The sequence below is a fragment of the Ictidomys tridecemlineatus genome, chromosome 1, assembly GCF_052094955.1.
Source record: "Ictidomys tridecemlineatus isolate mIctTri1 chromosome 1, mIctTri1.hap1, whole genome shotgun sequence".
Taxonomy (NCBI): Eukaryota; Metazoa; Chordata; class Mammalia; order Rodentia; family Sciuridae; genus Ictidomys; species Ictidomys tridecemlineatus.
Genome location: NC_135477.1, coordinates 191,733,351 through 191,754,303, shown reverse-complemented (window position 1 = coordinate 191,754,303; position 20,953 = coordinate 191,733,351). Strand labels below are relative to the sequence as shown.

Here is a 20,953-nt window from a genome sequence, read left to right as displayed (position 1 = left end):
AGCATCTTCTTGACATTAATTCTGGTGTCAATACAGAAAGAACTATGTAGACATTTACTTCCAATTCTAAATATTATCAGAATTGTTAAACATTTATTATGTTCTACATAATTTATTTATGTTTAATACAAAATATAAATACTTGTTTTAAGAGAAAAATAAAGATAAAAGCAAAGTGAAGGCCCATAATTCCAATTCAGATATTAAATGCAATTTATCTGTTAGCATGAAAATCTAAACCCAACAAAAAAAGTACCACATAAAAATGTCTGTTTTTGCATCTTGTTTCTAGACTCTTTTCTCCAGTGTAACCATTGTTAATAATTTCTTCTGTATATTTTCAGTGAATATCACTATATACTTACTAGAATAGCTTTTAAAATGTTAGGCTGAGGTTGTGGCTCAGTGGTAGAGCACCTGCCTAGCATGTGCAAAGCACTGAGTTTGATTCTCAGCACCACATAAAAATAAATAAAATAAAGGTGCATTGACAACTAAAAAATATTTTTTAAAAAAAATGTAGGGTAATGCTGGTGACATTTCAGAGAAGCTAGAATTCTCATGCATTGCTGGTTACAATGTAAATTGATACAGCCAATCTGGAAAACTATTTAACTTTTCCTATAGAATTAAACACAAACCTACCTTTTGACCCAGCAATCACATTTGGGGCATTTATCCCAGATCAGAAAAAACATGTTAACACACATAAAAAAATTTTGGAAGTGAAGACTCTTAGTAGCTTTACTCATAAAATCAAAAACTGGAAACATCCCAGATGTCTTTGGGTGAATAGTTAAATTCCAGTGCATCCATATAATAGAGCACAATTCAGCAGTAAAGAAACAAACTGTATTACAACAGTGTCAATGGTTATCAAGGGCATTAGGCGCACGACACACAAATTAGCCTTTAAAAATCTCACATTTGATTCCTAAAATGAGAAAATTATAGAGGCTAAAAACATGTTTGTGGTATTCAGGATAGTGGGTAGGTGGGGTACATAAGGATAGCTTATAAAAGTTCCTTTGCTGTGATAGAACAATTTCTTGTCTTGATTATGGTGGGGGACACAATGAGATCTTGTGGTCTATTTAACAGTATTGCATCCAAGTCAATTTTGTGGGTTTAATATTGCATTATAGTTATAGAAAATGTTACCTATTGCTGGATGAAGGATGCACAGATTACTCTACACTATTTTTGAGTTTTCTGGAGTTTATCACTATTTTAAAATAAGCAGTTTAAAAAGTTACATATGTGTATCAACTGTAAAAATTTGTGTTCTTTTGGATGCAAGATTGTAAAATATTCCAATTCATTTATTATGTTCAACATAAGTTATAAAGATAATTTACTATCTCACATAGTGAGAAATTTGAAGAAAGGATAGCTCCAGGACTAATCAATTAAATGCTCAGCATCACCACTGAGAACACAGGATTTGTCCATTTTTCTACTCTCATCACTGACAATTAATCTTGGTCCTTAAGCTACTATTTATCTTGGCCCTCATATGGCCATCAAATTCAGTGTTCTCATACCCAGTGGTATATAGGACATTTCCTCTTGGTCTCCCTGCCAACTCTCTCTTTTATTGGATTTTTAAAATTTTATACATGATAGTAGAATCCATTTTGACACAATTATAAAAGCATAAAATATATCTTGGTTTACTTCTGTCCTCAGTACTTCTCCGTCTTCCCTCCCCCCAGCCCCTATTCCCTTCCATCTATTGATTTGTCATTTACCCATAGTTATTTTTTTAAAAATTAATTTATTGTGAAAGTACATGATGGTGAGATTCACTGTGGTGTATTCATATATGTACATAGGAAAAGAATGTCAGATTCATTCCACTGTCTTTCCTTTCCTATCCTCTCCCTTGCCTTCATTCCCTTTTGGCTACTCCATTGTGGGTTAACTTCCACATATCAGAAAAGACATTCAACCTTTGTTTTTGAGGATTGGCTTATTTCACTTAGCATGACAGTCTCCAGATCCATCCATTTACAGGAAAATGTTATAAACTCATCATTTTTTAATAGCTGAATATCGCTCCATAATGCATATATACCACATTTTCTTTAACCATTCATCTGTTGATGGACACTTAGTTTGGTTCCATATCTTATTTATTGCAAATTATGCTGCCATAAACACTGATGTGGCTGCATCACTATAGTATATTGATTTTATATATTTTGGTTATATACTGAGGAGTGGGATAGCTGGGTCAAATAGTGGTTCCAATCTTAGATTTTTGAGGAATCTTCATATTGCTTTCCAGAGTGGTTAAACATTTTGCATTCCCAACAGCAATATGTGAGTGTACCATTTTCCCCACATGCTTGCCAACATTTATTGTTATTTGTATTCTTTTTTTTCAATTATAGAATATTCTTGATAATTTCCATTCTGACTAGAGTGAGATGAAATTGGTATCTCTTTTAACATAGGGGTAAATGTTTTCTAGGAGCCCATCTTCAAACTTTCTCTCATGTCTTATTGGCAGTGTCACTCACCTACTCCTAAACCAAATGCAGCATGGGAGTTGGAAGGGATGCAGGAGTGAAACCACAAAGACCTGCAGACCAACCATGATCCACCCTAGGGGCTTCAAAAGAAGACAGATGTCTGCCAGGTGTGGTTGCACATGCCTATAATTCCAGCAACTCAGGAGGCTGAGGCCCTAGCATCACAAGTTCAAAACCAGCCTCAGCGACTTATCAAGGCCCTGAGTAACTTAGTGAGATTCTTGTCTCAAAAAAATAAAAAGGGCAGGGAAGGTGGCTCAGTGGTTCAGTGCCCCTGAGTTCAATCCCTGGTACTAAAAAAAAAAAAAAAAAAAAAAAAAAGAAGAAGAAGAAGAAGATGGGTGCTCTCACTAAGAAGTAAGATAATGATAAATGTGATGCCTACAGTAAACTGCCATATAGCCATAAAAAGTGATCTAGAAATATATTTAGATATTTATGGGCTGATGTAGATTTTTTCAAAAGTCTAATATGGATCAAAAAACAAGGTTCAAAAGTGTTTATATAAAATAATGATTGGATAAAATTTTAAAGTGGGTAGCAAACAATAGTGTTGTATTCTAACTCTTTGCTTTTCATCCTGTTGGGAGTCCAATTTTATTCAGAAAAAATATATATAATTTACTTAATCAACAAGGTAACTTCCCATATACTCACTAGTTCCAAATATGTTCATTTTTGATAATTTAATTGATTAAAAATGTTTGCACTTACATATTTTAGGTATGAGTGAGATTACATATGTCTTCATATTCTTTTGAACATTTGACTTCTTAAAACATTTTTAATCAGGTTATTTTTCTTATTAAACATTTTGTAAAATTGAGAAAAGTAGCTTTATTTTTTATTGATTTTTTTAAAATGATGGGAATGCATTACAATTCTTATTACATGTATACAGCACAGTTTTTCATATCTCTGATTGTATATAACCTATGTTCACACCAGTTCATGTCTTCATACATGTACTTTGGATAATGATGTCTATCACATTCCACCATCTTGCAAATCCCCTGCCCCTCCCTTTCCCTCCCACCCCTCTGCCCTATCTAGAGTTCATCTATTCCTCTCATGCTCCCCCTCCCTACCTCACTATGAGTCAGCCTCCTTATAGTAGAGAAAACATTCAGCATTTGTTTTTTGGGTGATTGGCTAACTTCACTTAGCATTATCTTCTCCAACACCATCCATTTACCTGCAAAAGCCATGATTTTATTCCTTTTTATTGCTGAATAAAATTTGATTATGTATATATGCCTCATTTTTTAATCCATTCATCCACTAAAGGGCTTCTAGGTTGGCTCCACCTAGATATTTAGCTATTGTAAATTGTGCTGCTATAAACATTGATGTGGCTGTGTCCCTGTAGTATGCTGTTTTTAAGTCTTTTGGGTATAGACCGAGGAGAGGGATAGCTGGGTCAAATGGTGGTTCCATTCTCAGATTTCCAAGGAATCTCCATACTTCTTTCCATATTGGCTTCATGAATTTGCAGTCTCACTAGCAATGTATTATTGTATCTTTTTCCCCACATCCTCGCCAACACTTATTGTTGTTTGTCTTCATAATAGCTGCCATTCTGACTGAAGTGAGATGATATCTTAGAGTAGTTCTGATTTGTATTTCTCTGATTGCTAGAGATGATGAGCATTTTTTCATATATTTGTTAATTGATTGTATATCCTCTTCTGAGAAGTGTCTTTTCAGGTCCTTGGCCCATTTGTTGATTGGGTTATTTGTTTTGTTTTGTTTGGTGCTTAGCTTTTTGAGTTCTTTATATACCCTAGAGATTAGTGCTCTATCTGATGTGTGAGGGGTAAAAATTTGCTCCCAGGATATAGGCTCTCTGTTCACCTCACAGATTGTTTCTTTTACTGAGAAGAAACTTTTTAGTTTGATTCCATCCCATTTATTGATTCTTGGTTTTAATTCTTGTGCTATAGGAATCTTATTAAGGAAGTTGGCCCTAATCCCACATGATGAAGATTAGGGCCTACTTTTTCTTTTATTAGATGCAGTGTCTCTGGTTTAATTCCTAGGTCCTTGATCCACTTAGAGTTGAGTTTTGTACATGGTGAGAGATAGGGTTTTAATTTTATTTTGTTGCATATGGATTTCCAGTTTTCCCAGCACCATTTGTTGAAGAGGCTATCTTTTCTCCAATGCATGTTTTTGGCACCTTTGTCTAATATAAGATAATTGTAGTTTTGTGGGTTAGTCTCTGTGTCCTCTATTCTCTACCATTGGTCTACCAGTCTGTTTTGGTGCTAATACCGTGCTGTTTTTGTTACTATTGCTCTGTAGTATAGTTTAAGATCTGGTATAGTGATGCCACCTGCTTCACTCTTCCTGCTAAGCATTGCTTTAACTATTCTGGGTCTCTTATTTTCCAGATGAATTTCATGATTGCTTTTTCTGTTTCTATGAGGAATGCCATTGGGATTTTGATCAGAATTGCATTAAATCTGTACAGTACTTTTGGTAGTATGGTCATTTTGATGAGAAAAGTAGCTTTTTATCTTATAAATTTTGCAGGTATTTTCTTTCTTTATTATTTTCACTTTGTTGATGATACCATTAGCTATGGAGAAGTGTCTAATTTTCATGTAAGTAAATTTATTAGTTTTCCCTTTCTTGTTTTTGCTATTTGTTTTCACAGATTTTCCCTATAGTTACCAACAGCTGGGAATTGAGCTCAGTGGTAGAAAGCTTGCCTTGCAAGTGGGAAGCCCTGGGTTCAATCCCTAGCACTGCAAATAAATAAATAAATAAAAATAAAAACAAATCAACAAAGCTATGTTATGGAATGATGATGTTCAACAGATCTTTCTGCAGTGATGGAAATGTTCTATATCTGTACCATCCAATACAGTAGCCCCTAGCCTGAATAATTTATTGAGCACTTTAAATGTAACTAGTAAAACTGAGGAATTAAATTTAAAATATTATTTAATATTAATTAATTTAAATGTAAATAGTAACTTGTCTTATATTCTGAGATGACTACCATATTGAATGGTTCAATTCTAAAATCTTTATGGTCTCATTTTTTAAAATATCCAAACATTTGAGTCTTTTGGAATTAATTTGGGTAAAAACATAAATTGTTAGGATTCAGCTCAGTCATCTTTGTTATGTATTTGGAACACAGACCACCTTAGATTTCAAATGAAAGTTATAAAAACTACCTCCAGAAAATGAAAATATGTAGGTACAGATCGAATTTTGAAGCCAGTATTCTGGTGGCATGAAATAGAAAATATACAAGTAAATAATAAGGCAAGGAAATTTCTAATGATAAGGGTCAAGAAGGAAATGAAACAGAACTGTGAGCCAGAGATTGACTGGGAGACGGAAAGAGGGAGACATTTCTTTAGAGAGGACAGAAGTCCCTTCTGAGAGGACATTCAAATAAAAGTCTAATGACACGTAGGAGCCAGCACTGTGAACAACTGAATAAAAGGCATTTCAACAACAGCAGACTTGGATGTAGACATAAGTTTTACTCTTTGAAGAGCAAAAAAGAAGTTTGGGGTGAGCACTTGAATGAGAGCCCAATGCATGAGAAAAGGGTCAGACAAGATGAGTCAGAGCACTCAGGGAGTTTCATTCTGCTTCTTATGAATTGTGAGACAGTAACTCAGAAAAGCTAAGCAAGAGGCCAAGTTCAAAGACAGTTGGAAGTGGCAGAGCCAGGACTCTAGTCAGTTACTTCAAAGTCCCTGCTGTCCCCTATCACAGTGCCTGTCCTATGGTGTCCTTCTGATATTACAGGATTGCGTGATTATCTCAGTAAGACCCCAGCTGACTCTGTGGCTGATTCCAGAGTCCTTTAATATAGAAGGACGTGGAAATGTTCAGCTATCCAGATTCATTTATCAACTGGAAGTATTTATTCAGGGCTATGTATGTACAAGATATTTTGTAAATTCCATGGTGTATACGAAGAAGTGGCATTCAGATGTAAAGGAAAGGACACCAAATTAACAGTGTGCTTAGGTGCTTAATCTTTCTATCCTTCATTTTTAATGGCACAAGCAGCTCCCAGAAGAGATTTGTTCCTATAAAAGTTTTGCACAACATCTGGCACATAGCTAATGCTCAATAAATCTTAGCTCCAGAAACATATTGAGAATTAAAAGACCTGATTCAAGTTTTGACCCAGATGGTTACTTACAGGGAGACCTTGAACAAACTGTTGTTTCCTTGCTTGCCTCATGTATAATTCTTTTTTTCCAGAGGCATAGACAGAGGTTTATTTAGGAAAGCAGAGACACATTCAAGGGAGAATGTGAGCCATCTACAGAGGGATAACAGCACATGTATGCAGTTAAAAACAATTATACCCTTCTACTTAGCATGGGTTCTCTGATTAGTTAAATAAACAGTTTTAAACATAAGTCCTTTATGAAACTTTTGAAATGTTGGGAGAATGGAAGAATTATTAATATCTTCATCAGAATAAAATTTAGTTTCAACCCTGAAGAGACAGATGACATAAAAGACAATGTTCAACAGGATAGAAAACAAAACCTTTAATCAAAAAGGGGAAGTGATCTTAATTATTCAGATAGAATACATGGTTCTGATCTTTAGGAGTGTCATGGATAATTACATAGAGTCAGAAGTAATTGTCTACTTCAATTCTAAAAGCTGAAATAAATCAAAACAGTATTCTACTAAAAACATTCAGACTGACTCAGAATAAAAATTTCCTACAAGTATTATTTTGCCATTATATCAGACACACATAAAAAAGGTTGATTTTTTTTCTCTAAATATGCTCATTTTTATGTCTTACTAAAGGCTGGATTTAGAAAATAAACAAGATCTCACCCCTACTCCTCACATAATCTGCTGGAGGGTCAAAAAAAAGTTCTCATATACTTTTCCTTAGTATCTTTATAAATGATATCTATGTGATTTCTCTAGGAAGTCTTGGGATAGACCCATCAGCAAACCACAAAATAATTAATGACATAATTTTAACTTCTTAAGGGATTTATTCCTTCGGCCCTGAGCCAACTTATAACCCTGGTCTATTGGAAAAGATACATAAGTTATCTCATTCTTTCTGCTTTTACCCCCTTTTTAACATTCTTCACTCAAATGTTGGAGTGATGTTTGGAAGCTTTTGTCCTCCTGTCGTTCAACTCTACTTGGTATGACTCTTACCATTGCCTACAGTCTCATCTCTTGCCCTTGATATTCTATCCATCCCAAACTGCTGCCATGTCCTCAAGGAAGACAAAGATGTCATGCCATCCTAGCTTTACTTTGTAACTCCTTCTGCCTGAAATGTCCTCCCTTGCCACTTATGTCTGATAAACAGTTACTCATCTCAACTGACCTGCAACTTCCTGATTCTCTCCCTCCCTAAATTCCACCTGTCTGGTGGATCCTCCAGATATATTAAACCCTTTTCTTTTCTCCCAATGTAGCCTCTCCCACTCCATCCTTCCATGGAACTTTCTGTAACAGCTGCTGATGCATGTTTTTTGTTTTTTGGTTTTTTTTTTGTAATAATTTGGTCACTTCCTATTAAATCTCAAGTTTCTAATGTGTTAGGTCATTTCTTACCCACCTTATATAATACATTGCTTGGCATGTTCATGTTTTAAAATGAATTACTAAATTAATCAGTTAATAACGACAGAAAGACACACTTTGTACTCTGTTTCCTGATATGAATCATGACTAGCTCCACTGATAATGTCAACGATTGTGCTTTTTATCCTGAGTTGTGGCTCTGAGGTCTCACTGATGTTTTGGTCACACAGTCAAATTTCCTTATAGATTCAGATAATGCTCTCAAGGCCTGATATTTCCCAATTATGTCCTATCTAATCAGAAGCCTATAATATTACCTTTCCCTTGAGTTTTCATTTAATAGTCATTCACTTATTCTTTAATCACATTCTAGAAAGACTTTCATTAATGTCAAAACACACACATTCTTGATGCATTATATTCAAGAGATCCTAAGCATATAAGAGACTTGAAAGCTTTTGTATTGACAAACATGATTTTCAAGCCATCACTTGGGTAGCTACTATCAAAAATGACTGGCCCCATTTAAAAGGATTCAAGAAAGTTGAGTAAATCAGTCACTTGGTATTATTCAGCTTTAATTTTCTGTTATGACTTCGTTAATTTAACAATGATTCAGCAAGTTGAGTAAATATAAGTTGATTTTTTGGAGGAAATTATGTCTGGATCATTTAGGTCTATATATGGTTTATTCCTATTAGTCATTATAGAGAGAAACCAAAAAACAGAATATAAGCAATATTTTACTTGTTGGGGAATAATCGATCTATATAATATATGAGCAAAGTAGTCTACCCAAATCAGCAAAGCATACCTCAAGTGCTATGGAACTTATAAGTGATGTAATCAAGTTTCAGAGCTAAGATCTACCTTAGAAAATGACAGAAAAAATTTATTGTCAGTACCTAGATCTTTCCTTCCAATGCACATTCCCCTCATAAGAGAACAGTAAAATTTCTGATCATGGCATAGCACTTTTCAATCTGATGACTGTATGAGAGAATACTCTAATTAAAGTGCTCCAACTTGAGAAGACTATCCACAACTAGCATCTTGAGGAAAGCCACAGGGGATACCAAGAAACAGTGTCTTGAACAGAATAATTCATGCAACTGGCATATTTTGCAAATAAAATGAAGGACTCAAATTTTTGTTTCAGTAAGTCCAAGTAGCAAACATTGTACCTGATTTTTCTGTAGGTAACTCTGAACAAAACGCAAAAACAAACTAAACCAAACCCAAACTGCCCAAAATCAGAACCATATCTTTTTCAAATAATATTTTCTGACATTCAAAATATATGGTGTTTGCTTATACCCTGCATAATAAACCCAAAATTTTAAAAATATTCAAATGCCTTTGTTGTTAAAGTTAGACTTTATTTTATGTCTTTTTGCTCTCCAGATCTTCAAAGGTTTGGGGCTCCTATACAAGAACAACCTCTTTTCTTGAGCACTGAACCCCGTATGCACAGCCAACTCAGCCCCATGGTTTCCCAGGTTACACCCCTTCTTGCCTGCTCATCCTTTATATACTAAAGATATGTTCCAGTTCTTGGATATTCTTTATACCAAAAATACTCAGAAGAGTTGTTTAGAATCTTTTATTTCAGACTGTCTCAAACCTACTCCAATTCTGCATTCTCCCTCCACTATCCACTGGAACTACTTGTTAAGACTGACTTGGGGGCTGCGGTTGTGGCTCAGTGGTAAAGTGTTTGCCTAGCATGTGTGAAGCACTGAGTTCAATCCCCAGCACCACCTAAAAACAAAACACTAAATAAAATAAAGGTATTGTGTCCATCTGCAACTAAAAATATTTAAAAAAAAAGAGAGACTGACTTGAGTGTTTCAAGATGGTGGAAAAAGAAGGTCACTTTCCTGGCTACTCTATGGCATGAAAGCAAAATAGCAGACAGGCAGCTTCTCAGCAAGGTGGGTGAATAGAAAAAGATGGGGGGGCAGGATTTACTTGAATTTAATACTGGACTTTCAAAGCAGGTCAGGAACTCAGGAGGTTGGGTATAATAAAATAAAGAAAAAATCCCCAGTGCCACAGCCACTGGCCCAGTTGGAGGCACCAGCCAGAACAGTCCCTCCACAAGCAAAGTGGATGGATAAGGGAATTAAAGGAACCTGCATTTTTAGGAGGCCTGAGGTGTTTCTGGGTACTGAGAGTTTAGATATCAAAGATACTGCCCAATAAACAAAGGTGTGCTGCACAATAACCTTGTGCAGGAAAGAAGCCAAATCTCTCCAGGATGTGTTTGGAAGACAGAGGAAGGAACCATTTTGAGCCATGGCTCAAGGGCAGGCAGCTCTAAATACAGGGCTGGGAAACCCACACTGCATGACATAGAGAGTGCCTAAGTGACCAGGAGAAAATCAAATGTGGAGAAGGGTTTATGCAGGGGAATACTAGTAGTGGAAACCCGCCTGGCTTCCCCCTCCAATTCAGCCACCTGCAGGACCAGCTAGAAGAGACATTCCTGGAAATGGATTCAAAAGGGCAGGGGTAGGAGAAATAGAGTTTGGAGAAGGAACCAATACCAGGAAATGCAGGGTCTGCAAGTGATGGAGGCAACTAAGAATTGGCTTCTACACTGCATGAGTGGAACCCAGAAGAAATCCCTGGGATGCAATCTTCCAACATGGACTGGCAATTGCTGGGCCCTGGAGGTGGGCTGAATTAAAATCTCCAGACTAACTGGCATCCAGTGAAGAGACTGAAGCCTACCTAAGTTTAAACCCCACGTTCAGGAGTTCTGCCTACAGGCTAACTTCTCTCACTCCAGCAACCCCACCATGAGGGTGGAGCAGGCATCCCACTCCAGCCAATCCTACCTAACACTGACGAGAAGAGAAGCTGAGGATCTTCTGAACTTCAATTGAATCAACTCCTTAACTTTACATTGAGATCATTTTTTTTTACCATTTATTCTGTGTTTAATCCTTAATGGTTCATTTAAACATATTCACATTTGATTTTATTCTCATTTCTAGCATTTTTAAAGCCAGTTATTTTTAATGGATCAATATTTTGAGGATTAGGGTGTTTGATTAGTATATTTCAGTTTCGTATTCTTTTATTTTTATTTTTTTAAATTTTTATGTTATATCTATATTTTTTGCTCACTTATCTGTTTCCTTTGATTCTCCTTCTCTCTTTTATTCTGCTAACAGCCAATATATACTGTTCTCCTTCACTCTCCTTTAATTTTTAATTCTATTTTCTCTCCTATCCACTCCTAATCAACACATCCTACATCACTTCTGTCCTCTCACTGTCTACCATTTAAAATTGTAAACTCTCTTGAAAACTTACTGTTTTTATTTTAGGCAATATAGATTATTTCATTTCTGTTTACTGTGACACTGTGGACATCATTGCAGGAAATAACTGGTTTATTGCTGTATACTGTTGGCGTTGGATGTTGTGTTTATTTGTCTCCACCTAAATGGTGAGGTACTGGAAAACTTGAGGGACACTATAAGTCCACAGGGTAGAAACTCTACTGCCTCTGATCCATACTGTTAGTGGGGTAAACATACAAACAACATGAAAAAACGAGGGAACAAATCACCCCAAACAAACCAATATACTCTAATAATGGAATCCATCACCACCACAGTGGAAAAAATGTCATAGAAGGAGTTCAGAATGTGAATAGTTAAACTGATCTCTGAGGTAAAGGAAGTTGTAAGGAGTAGAATCGGAGAGAAAATACAGAAAGAAAAATATCACCTCAATAAAGAGATGGAGATTCTGAAAAAAAAAAAAACTTGAGCAGAAATACTTGAAATGAAGGAATCAACAAACTAAGTTAAAAATTCAATGGAGGGGCTGGGGATGTGGCTCAAACGGTAAGCACTCGCCTGGCATGTGCGGGGCGCTGGGTTCGATCCTCAACATCACATAAAAAAAATAAAATAAAGATATTGTGTCCACCAAAAGACTAAAAAATAAATATTTAAAAAATTCAATGGAAAGCATCACCAATAGACTAGATCACTTGGAAGACAGAGTTCCAGGCAATGAAGACAAAATATATAATCATTAAAGTAAAGCTGACCATACAGAATAGATATAAAAACACCATTAACAAAAATTCCAAAAAATATGGGATGAAGTAAAAGACCAAATTTAAGATTTATCAGGATAGATGAAGACTTAGAGATATAAACCAAAGGAACACACAAGATATTCAAGGAAATACTATATGAAAATTTCCCAAATTGAAAAATTGAAATGGAAAATCAGATACAGGAGGCTTACAGGATCCCAGATATAAAAAATCATAACAGACCCACACCAAGGCACATTATTGTGAACATGCCGAACACAAAGAACAAGGATAGAATTTTAAAGTCTGCCAGAGAAAAATGACAGGTTACATTTATAGGGAAATGCATTTGGAACTCAGCTGATCTCTCAATCCAGACCCTAAAACCTAGGATGTCTTGAAATCATATATCCAACTGTGGGGAGCCACACTGAATAACCATGCCTTCCAGTCCTGATGCTCCAGGCTCTGACCAACCACTGTATTCATTATGGTATGGTCAGAGACCCGCTCAGATAGCAAGGAGGTCTTCTTTTTGGGTGTGCCCCCAGGGTTGAGTTACACTTAGCTGTTCTCTTGTAGTCCTGCCCCTTTTGTCCTTTTATGGATAGAAGTTTCTAAGAACAGAGTCCTTCCCAATAAAAGCTGACTTCCAAACATTCCCCAACGCCCCTCATCAGCCTTGTTCTTTCTCTTGTTCTCCCTTTTGGGGAGCCTGAGGCCAAGAGCCGGGGAAGCCATCCTGAAGCTTGTGTAAAGGTAAGTTGTCCCTGCAAATTCACATGAGCAATCTTAGTTCAGCTGCTCACGCTGGTCGGGGGTGGCACCAAAGTTCTGAAAGAAAAAGGATGCCAATAAAGAATACTATACCTTGCAAAACTAAGCTTCAGAACTGACCATGAGATAAAAACCTTCTGTGATAAACAAAAGTTAAAAGAATTCACTACTAGAAAGCCTGAATTACAAAACATACTCAGTAAGATATTTCATGAAGAAGAAAAATAAAACTGAAAATCAGCAAAGGGAAGGACTATACTAAAAGAATGGTCAATCAAGGAGAAACCCACTCAAGGTAAAAACCAGAAATTAATCGAAATGACAGAGAAGAAAAATCATTTCTCAATAATAACATTAAATGTAAATAGCCTAAATTCATCAATCAATGATAGATGGGCAGACTGGATTAAAAAGAATCAGTAAATGGTATATAATCAAACAAAAAACTTCTTCACAGCAAAGGAAACAATCAAGAACATGAAGAGAGAGCCTACAGAAAGGGAGAGAAATCTGTACCACTTCAGATAGAACATTAACCTCCAGGATATTTATAGAACTCAAAAAACTTCACACCAAAAACATAAAAAAAAACCCAACCAATAAATGGGCACAGGAACTGATTAGACACTCCACAGAAGAAAAATATATAATCAGCCAACAAATCTATTAAAAAATGTTCAACATCACTAGCAATTAGAGAAATTCAAAATAAAACTACACCAAGATTTTATCTCACTCCAATCAAAATGACAATTACCAAGAATACAAGTATCAATAAATGTGGTTAAGGATGTGGGGAAAAAAGTACACCTATGCACCAAAAATTGATGCAACCACTGTGGAAAGAATTATGGAGATTCCTCAGCAAACTCGAAATGGAACTACCATTTGATCCAATTATCTCGATCCTCAGTATATACCCAAAGGACTTAAGATTAGCATAGCACAGTGATGTAGCCACATGAATGTTTGTGGCAGTTCAATTCACAATAGCTAAGCTATGGAGCTAAACTAGGTGCCATTCAACATATGAATTGTTAAAGAAAACGTGGTACATATATACACAGTGAAATATTACTCATCCATAAATAAGAATGAAATTTTGGCATTTTCCAGGAAATGGATGGAACTGGAGACTATCATGCTAAGTAAAATAAGACAATCCTGATAAAACAAAGGCTGAATGTTCTCTCTGATGTGCATATGCTCACACACAGTGAGGAGGGGAGGAGGGAAGAATAGAAGTTCATTGGATTAGACAAAGGGGAATGAAGGGAAAGGAGAGGGGTTCGGAATAGGAAAGACAAGACAATGAGCCAGACAGAAATTTCCTATGTTTACACATGAACACATGACCAGTGTAAGTCCACATAATGTACAACCACAAGAATGGGAAGTTATACTTCATGTATATATGTCAAAGTAAGCTCTGTCATGTATATTTAATAAGACCAAATTTTATAAAAGAGGGGGGAGAGTAAAGCAGAACAATTAAATTTCCTCTGTAAGCTGCCTTCTATTTTGTTTTACAGAATTTTATATTATATTTCATTTAAATGTCTATAAGAAACATTTGTCATACAAACTTTTCTTCTATTTAATATGATACTATCTCTTAATTTGTCATTTGCATGTCATTTTAATGTTAAATTCCATGGATATTTGTTGCAACCCACAGAGCAGCTTTTCTTTCAATATTTATAACATTTAAACTAAGCCCTGCTACCTAATTATAACTGATGTTTACTGTTAGATATGAATTTAATAGATTCAAGGCTCTTTCATATAATGGCTTTCCATTTCTTGAGATAATTCTCTCTGGATCACCAGAAAATCATAAAGATTTTCTCCCCAATTCCATGCTAACTCTTCACCAGATTCTTAATATATATTAGGTGTCTTTTTGTTTGATTTCTAAATGACAACTTGGCTGGGTATAAAAATTATTGTATTACTTTTTTTTAATCCCACAGCATAGTTTTACTTTCTGATAATTATTGATGGTATTATGTCTTCCCTTCTAGGTATCCTGAATTTTTTCTAAGATTCCCAAAGAATTATTTATACATTAAGTACAGCAGGTTCATTGGGAAATATTCAGAATATTCAGTTGATTCAGATCAACCTGCATCATTTTTTTCCCTGGAACAACCTTGTACATTTTGAATCTACAGTTATAAAATCTTATGCATTACCAACATCAAATTTGTCATGATAATTCTTAGCTCTGACACATTTAGGCTAAGTACAAATGATCTATTCCCCCAAAACCTCCCTATCTGATTTTAAGGAAGGTAAGTTTTGGGTCATACAGATATTTGCAAAACAAAATTTTAAATAACAAGCACAAAATATTCATATAATTATTTTGTTATATAAATAACAGGCACAAACGATTTCAAACAAGTTTTCAGTATATGAAGTCCTAGTTATCTGTCCTTGTAGGTGATCCAACCACACACAGATGGTTTCCTCAGAGCAAATAGAATAATATTTGAGAGACAATAACCTGGTACCCCCATAATTATCATGAGGCACACAGAAATCTTTCCTTCAATGTCTGGACACACTGTTCAAGGATAAAGCCATGGCTTTTAGTCCCATGGGTGAAAAATACAGATCTTTATAGAGTATTGACCTCTCACAGAAATGTAAAGATTATCTGTGAAATGTCTTTATCAACCCAGGTATTTTGACTACCTTAATCTCAAACACAAGAGCCCATTTCTGACTTTCAACCATGTCAACTAACCCACTAACTTCCCCAGTGAAAACCCATTACTGACATGCATTATGCTAATTAGAAAAGTTTCAGATGTTGATCAAGTTGTGGTTAGTTGAAGCACTGGCTGAAGATGCCCTTGGAGTGAGATTCTGCTGACATATTTTTAGATCTTCTCTGGACTACACTTCATTCTTTGGGACACCTGAAACATAACAAGCACATCAATAAATCCAAATTGTTTATGCTAATAAATTTTAAACTAAGTTTAAAAAAAGGCAGTCACCCTCTCCCAAGGCCCTGCCCTGCACCTTGGACTGCCCTGCTGACTAGGCTCAGACTGGGAAGCTGGATGGGCTGTGGCAGTCCATGGGGTGTGGCCGGGCTCCATGGGGACACCACTGTGGCCCATGGGTAGAGTTGGCCAGGCAGGCTGGCTTTAGACTAAAAAGATGTCCCTGTATGATGAGCTGGGAGTGGAGACCAGTGACTCAAAACCAGAAGGCTGGTCCCCAAACTCAAACTTCTGCAGCCACCACTTTAGGTGAAGAAAGCAGTTGTCACTCAAGCAAAGAGCCAAAGGACAAAGTACAGTCCTTGCTCCAATCATTGATCTGAAGTAGGGTGGCTCCTCAGACCACTGGCCAATTGTGGACACAGGTAGAGTACAGGTAGAGCTGGCCTGAAGGACCCTGTTGCCAGTGGGTTTTCTTCAGGGCAAGTTCTAATTCCCTTAGCTGCTGAATATGATCCTACGTTTCCTAAATATGATGAGAAATTAGTGAAGCACCGAAGACAAGGGGAAAAAACATAAAGAGACTTGAAGCTAGTGGGTTGTCAAAGTGACCAGATCCGGATTCTGATGAGGAAGAAGAGTATGAGCGAGAGCAGGAAAAGAAGTGTGGGAAGCACTGCCATCGCCCCACCCACTTCTCTTGTAGAAAATGACAGAGTTACCCAGAGATTTTCCCTATGAAGAGGGCTCTAGACCTCCATCACAGTCTTCCAAAGCTGCAATTCTTTCCCCAGTGTATGAGGAACAGAGATTTCCAACCGCCCTAGGAACTTTCCTTGCTAACATGGGTGGCACAGTTGCACATAAGATCATGCAGAAGTACGGCTTCTGGGAAGGCCAGGGTCTGGGGGAGCACTAGCAGGGGCTGAGCACCACCTTGTTGGTGGAAAAGACCAGCAAGGAGGCAGCAAGATCCTTGTGAGTGATGCCATGAGTCTCAGGATGCCTCCACGAAGTCTGATTCAAATCCATTAACTGAAATACTTAAGTGTCCTACTAAAGTGGTCCTACTGAGGAACACGAATGGTGCAGGAGAGGTATATGAGGACTTGGAAGTTGAAACCAAGGAAGAATGCAAAAAATATGGCAAAGTTTGGAAGATATGTGACATCTGAAATTCCTGGTGCCGGTGATGATGAAGCAGTTCCAAAATTTTTAGAATTTGAGAGAGTCAAATCAGCAATTGGAGCTGTTGTTGATCTGAATGGGAGGTATTTTGGTGGAAGGGTGGTAAAAGCATGTTTGTACAATCTGGATAAATTCAGGGTTTTGGATTTGGTGGAACAAGTTTGATTTTAAGGTCTAGAGTCATGTCTGATGATCCTTAAATGAATTGCAGATTGAGCAAAGACAGAAAAATGCAATGGCCTCTGTGGCTGTTGAATTTGAAACTCTTAGAAGGACTTCTAAGATATATGCTGATTGATTTCTTTTTTATTTTATGATTTTTGATTTTTTTATTTATTTTTTAGTTCTCGGCGGATACAACATCTTTGTTTGTTGGTATGTGGTACTGAGGATCGAACCCGGGCCGCACACATGACAGGCAAGTGCGCTACCACTTGAGCCACATCCCCAGCCCCTGATTTTTTAAAATATAAAAATCCTTTCAAAAATTCAAAAAAATCTCCACACTAAAATGCACTTCTTTCTTCATTTCAGAAAACATTTATTCAAATATGTCTTTGAATGCTCTTTCTTTCTTTGGTCCAATTTTCAATTCACAGTTTCTTCATTATGTTATTGAAGAAATTTTATTTCTGTGTTTTTTTTTTCAATTTTGAATATTCTACAATTGTTTTCAAGCTTAACCTCCTGGGAATGACTGGTGTTTGTCCCATCACTTCCCTTCCTTGCTGTTCTTTTTAGTTCTTAAGTGATGCTGCCCCTACCCTCAGTTTTTCTCTAGTGCCACCATCTTCCCTTTCTTCTGATTCTGTTATTTATCATCTTATTTTTCTTTCTTCCTTTTTAGATATATATTCTCTTTATGACTTTGAAAAAGAATTGATTTCCTATGGAAATAATTCATTCCTTTCCTGGGATATGTATTCTCCCAACATGGATTATTATTCTGCTTTTGTACTCTATTATTCATCATTTAATATTTCACCTTTGCATACATAAATTATCCAAAATATCTTGCATATGATATTAACTGATTGATAAATATGTGTTAAGTCAATGGGTTAATAGAGTTACAATAACAAAACAATTCAGAAGGCTTTAATAGTCACTTATAAGTCACATTCTACAAGGAGAGAATGTTAAATCAAGAAGAAAATCCTAACAGTCATATTAAATTTTAAGCACTGTAAATTCTGTTGTAATAACGAGGGCCAGTAAACATACTCAACAGAGACAAAGGTCAAAGAAAATAACATTGAATATTTGAATTCAGTGTGTAAAATGCACACAAAGACAAAGCCTACATGACCTCATTTATGTGGAATTTTAAAAAATTGAAATCATAGAACCAGAAAATTGAAGAGTGGTTATCAGGATGAAAGTTAAGAAGGCTGTGAGAATTGGGAAATTTTGGTCAAATGATATGAAATTTCACTTGGGAGAGGAGGAATAATTTCACTAGATCTGTTATACAATATAGTGACTATAGTTTAAAACAACTTATTGTATGATTAACATGCTATAGTACTAATGAACCTTAAACACTTTGTTCTAAGTGAAATAAGTCAGAAACAGAAGGAAAATATAATTCCATATATACAAGCTACCTAGAATAGTCAAACTCAATAGACAGAAAATAGAGATGACCTGTGGCTAGAAGAAGGGGGAAGTGGGGAGGGATTGATTAACTGCCACAGAGTTTAATACAGGAAGATGAAAATTTCTAGAGATGCTCAGTGGTGGTGATTGCACAGCAATGTGAAGATACAGAATGCAGCAGAAATACATATTTAGAGTGGTTTTAAAAAGCCAGTACATACCCACTGACTCACATCCTCCTTCCCTGAACACAGTATCATAAAGAGAGTGCCATAGAACACGATGGTCTCCCATGCCTTCTCAGATGTGATTTCTCCAATAGTGGCCACCACCACACACCAGAGGAAGGGATTACTTCTGGACAAGGTCACCAGCTAAAGGTAAATCATGTCTACACTGGCTCAAGGGGAGGGTCTCCATGTACACCAGGTCAGGGGGAGTGATTCTGTCAGCACTAGCCAAGAGCAAGTGAATATTCTACACTGGCTCAAGGCGAGTAACCATCTACACTAGCTCTACTGAGTCCCCAGCTATTCTGGCTGAAGGTGAGTGAGTCTCTGTGTGCACTGGAGCGGGAGGAACAGAGGTCCAGGCCTTGGAGAGGATGGTTGATGGGCTCCTGTCTTCACCCTGAGATGAAGCAAGTGGAAGAAGGTGATACAGCAAAGAGAGAACAAACAGGTTCAGAGGCAGGAAGAAAACCAAAACCATATCAGAAACCAAAGGGAACATACTTTCAAGATGGAAGAATTAGTTAGTACTGGAGAGCCCTAAAGGATGAAGATTTTTTTAATAAAATAACTAAGCAAGGAATTTTACAATTGGTGCACATGAGGATTAGGAGAAGACCATTATAACTTTGCATTACCCACATCAGTTCTCTGACCAAGAAAGAAGCCAATGACAAGGCATTAAATTGGATACATGCATTTGGCTTTATCCCCTTTTTTTTTAAATTTTTATTTTTATATCCATTTCCACTGCTGTAACAGAACATTGTAAACCTGGTAAAGTAAAACAGAATTCTATTTGGTTTACTATTCTACTGGCTGGAAAGTACAAGAACAAGAAGCCACCCCTGGTGAAGGTCTTCTTTATGCATCCAAATATGGAAGCAGCCATCACAAGGCGAAATCAAGATTGTGCAGTTATGAGAGGGGAAAAGGTGCTGAACATGCTCTTTTTTTCATACCCATAGTTACAGCATTAAGCCATTCATGAAGATCTAAATGCCTCTTATCAACACCATCACAGTTGCAGTTAAATTTGAACATGAGTTCTGGAGGAGACAAACACTCAAACCACAGCAGCATTCTTTTCAAAAACTTGAGATATCAGTAAGCAGAGAGTACTTTAGAATTGGAAGCAGTTTCTTTACAAGCTACCTAGAATAGTCAAACTCAATAGACAGAAAATAGAGATCACTTGTGGCTAGATAAGGCAGGAAATGGGGAGTGATTGATTAATTGCCACGGAGTTTAATACAGGACAATGGAAATTACATATTTTTGGCTGGGGGTGGGAGAAAGGAAAAAGAATCAAGCATATTTTTAAAATCTAAAAAAGAGAAAAATATATAATGGTTATAATCATAGAAGGGGGAAATAACTGGTAAGGTTTCAGTGTAGACAAGGCTCTGAAGCATAAACTGAGCAAAAAGCTTAGAAAAGAGAAGGGCTGTATTGTTCATTCACTCACTCATTCTTATATTCAACAAATATTTATTGAGAAGCAGTTATATGCTAGGCAATTTTCTACATACTTGAGATTGACCTATGAAAAAGAATGGATGAAGAAACTTGCCCTTATGAAGTTTATATCTTTGCATAGTTGGGGGAGACCATACAATAAATAAATATATGAACTAATTATAAAGTAATGATTTCTATAAAATAAAAATAGAGTGTTTTAAGAGGGAATGAAGGAGGCAAATGGGATGTTGGGTTGAAGCTTTGTAGTGATATTGTTAAAGTTGAGCTTATTGAGAAAGGAAGACTTGAAGGAGGGAAGGGATTTGCCATGTCTGTATATGGGACAAGAGGAAAGGATGGATAGAGATATGGCTCTGTGTGGAATAAGACAGAGAAAACTTTTGTTTTCAGTATGAGGGGGGAAATTAAATAAGCCTGATATACTGACTGCCAAAAAATATTGTTGAAATTTAGCAATATGTTTATTGGCAGGAGGATCCAATAAAAGGAATTAACTTGCTTGCTTGTATGGTATAGGGACCATTCCTGCATCTCTAGTGTCATTATAGTTTATGTACGTTAGCAGTGACA

At 36.4% G+C, this 20,953-nt stretch overlaps 1 pseudogene; it reads left to right on the top strand.

Annotated features, from left to right (window-relative positions):
- Positions 1-16,101: 16,101 nt before the first annotated feature.
- On the top strand, positions 16,102-17,237 carry LOC144366723 (splicing factor 45 pseudogene; annotated as a pseudogene).
- Positions 17,238-20,953: the final 3,716 nt, after the last annotated feature.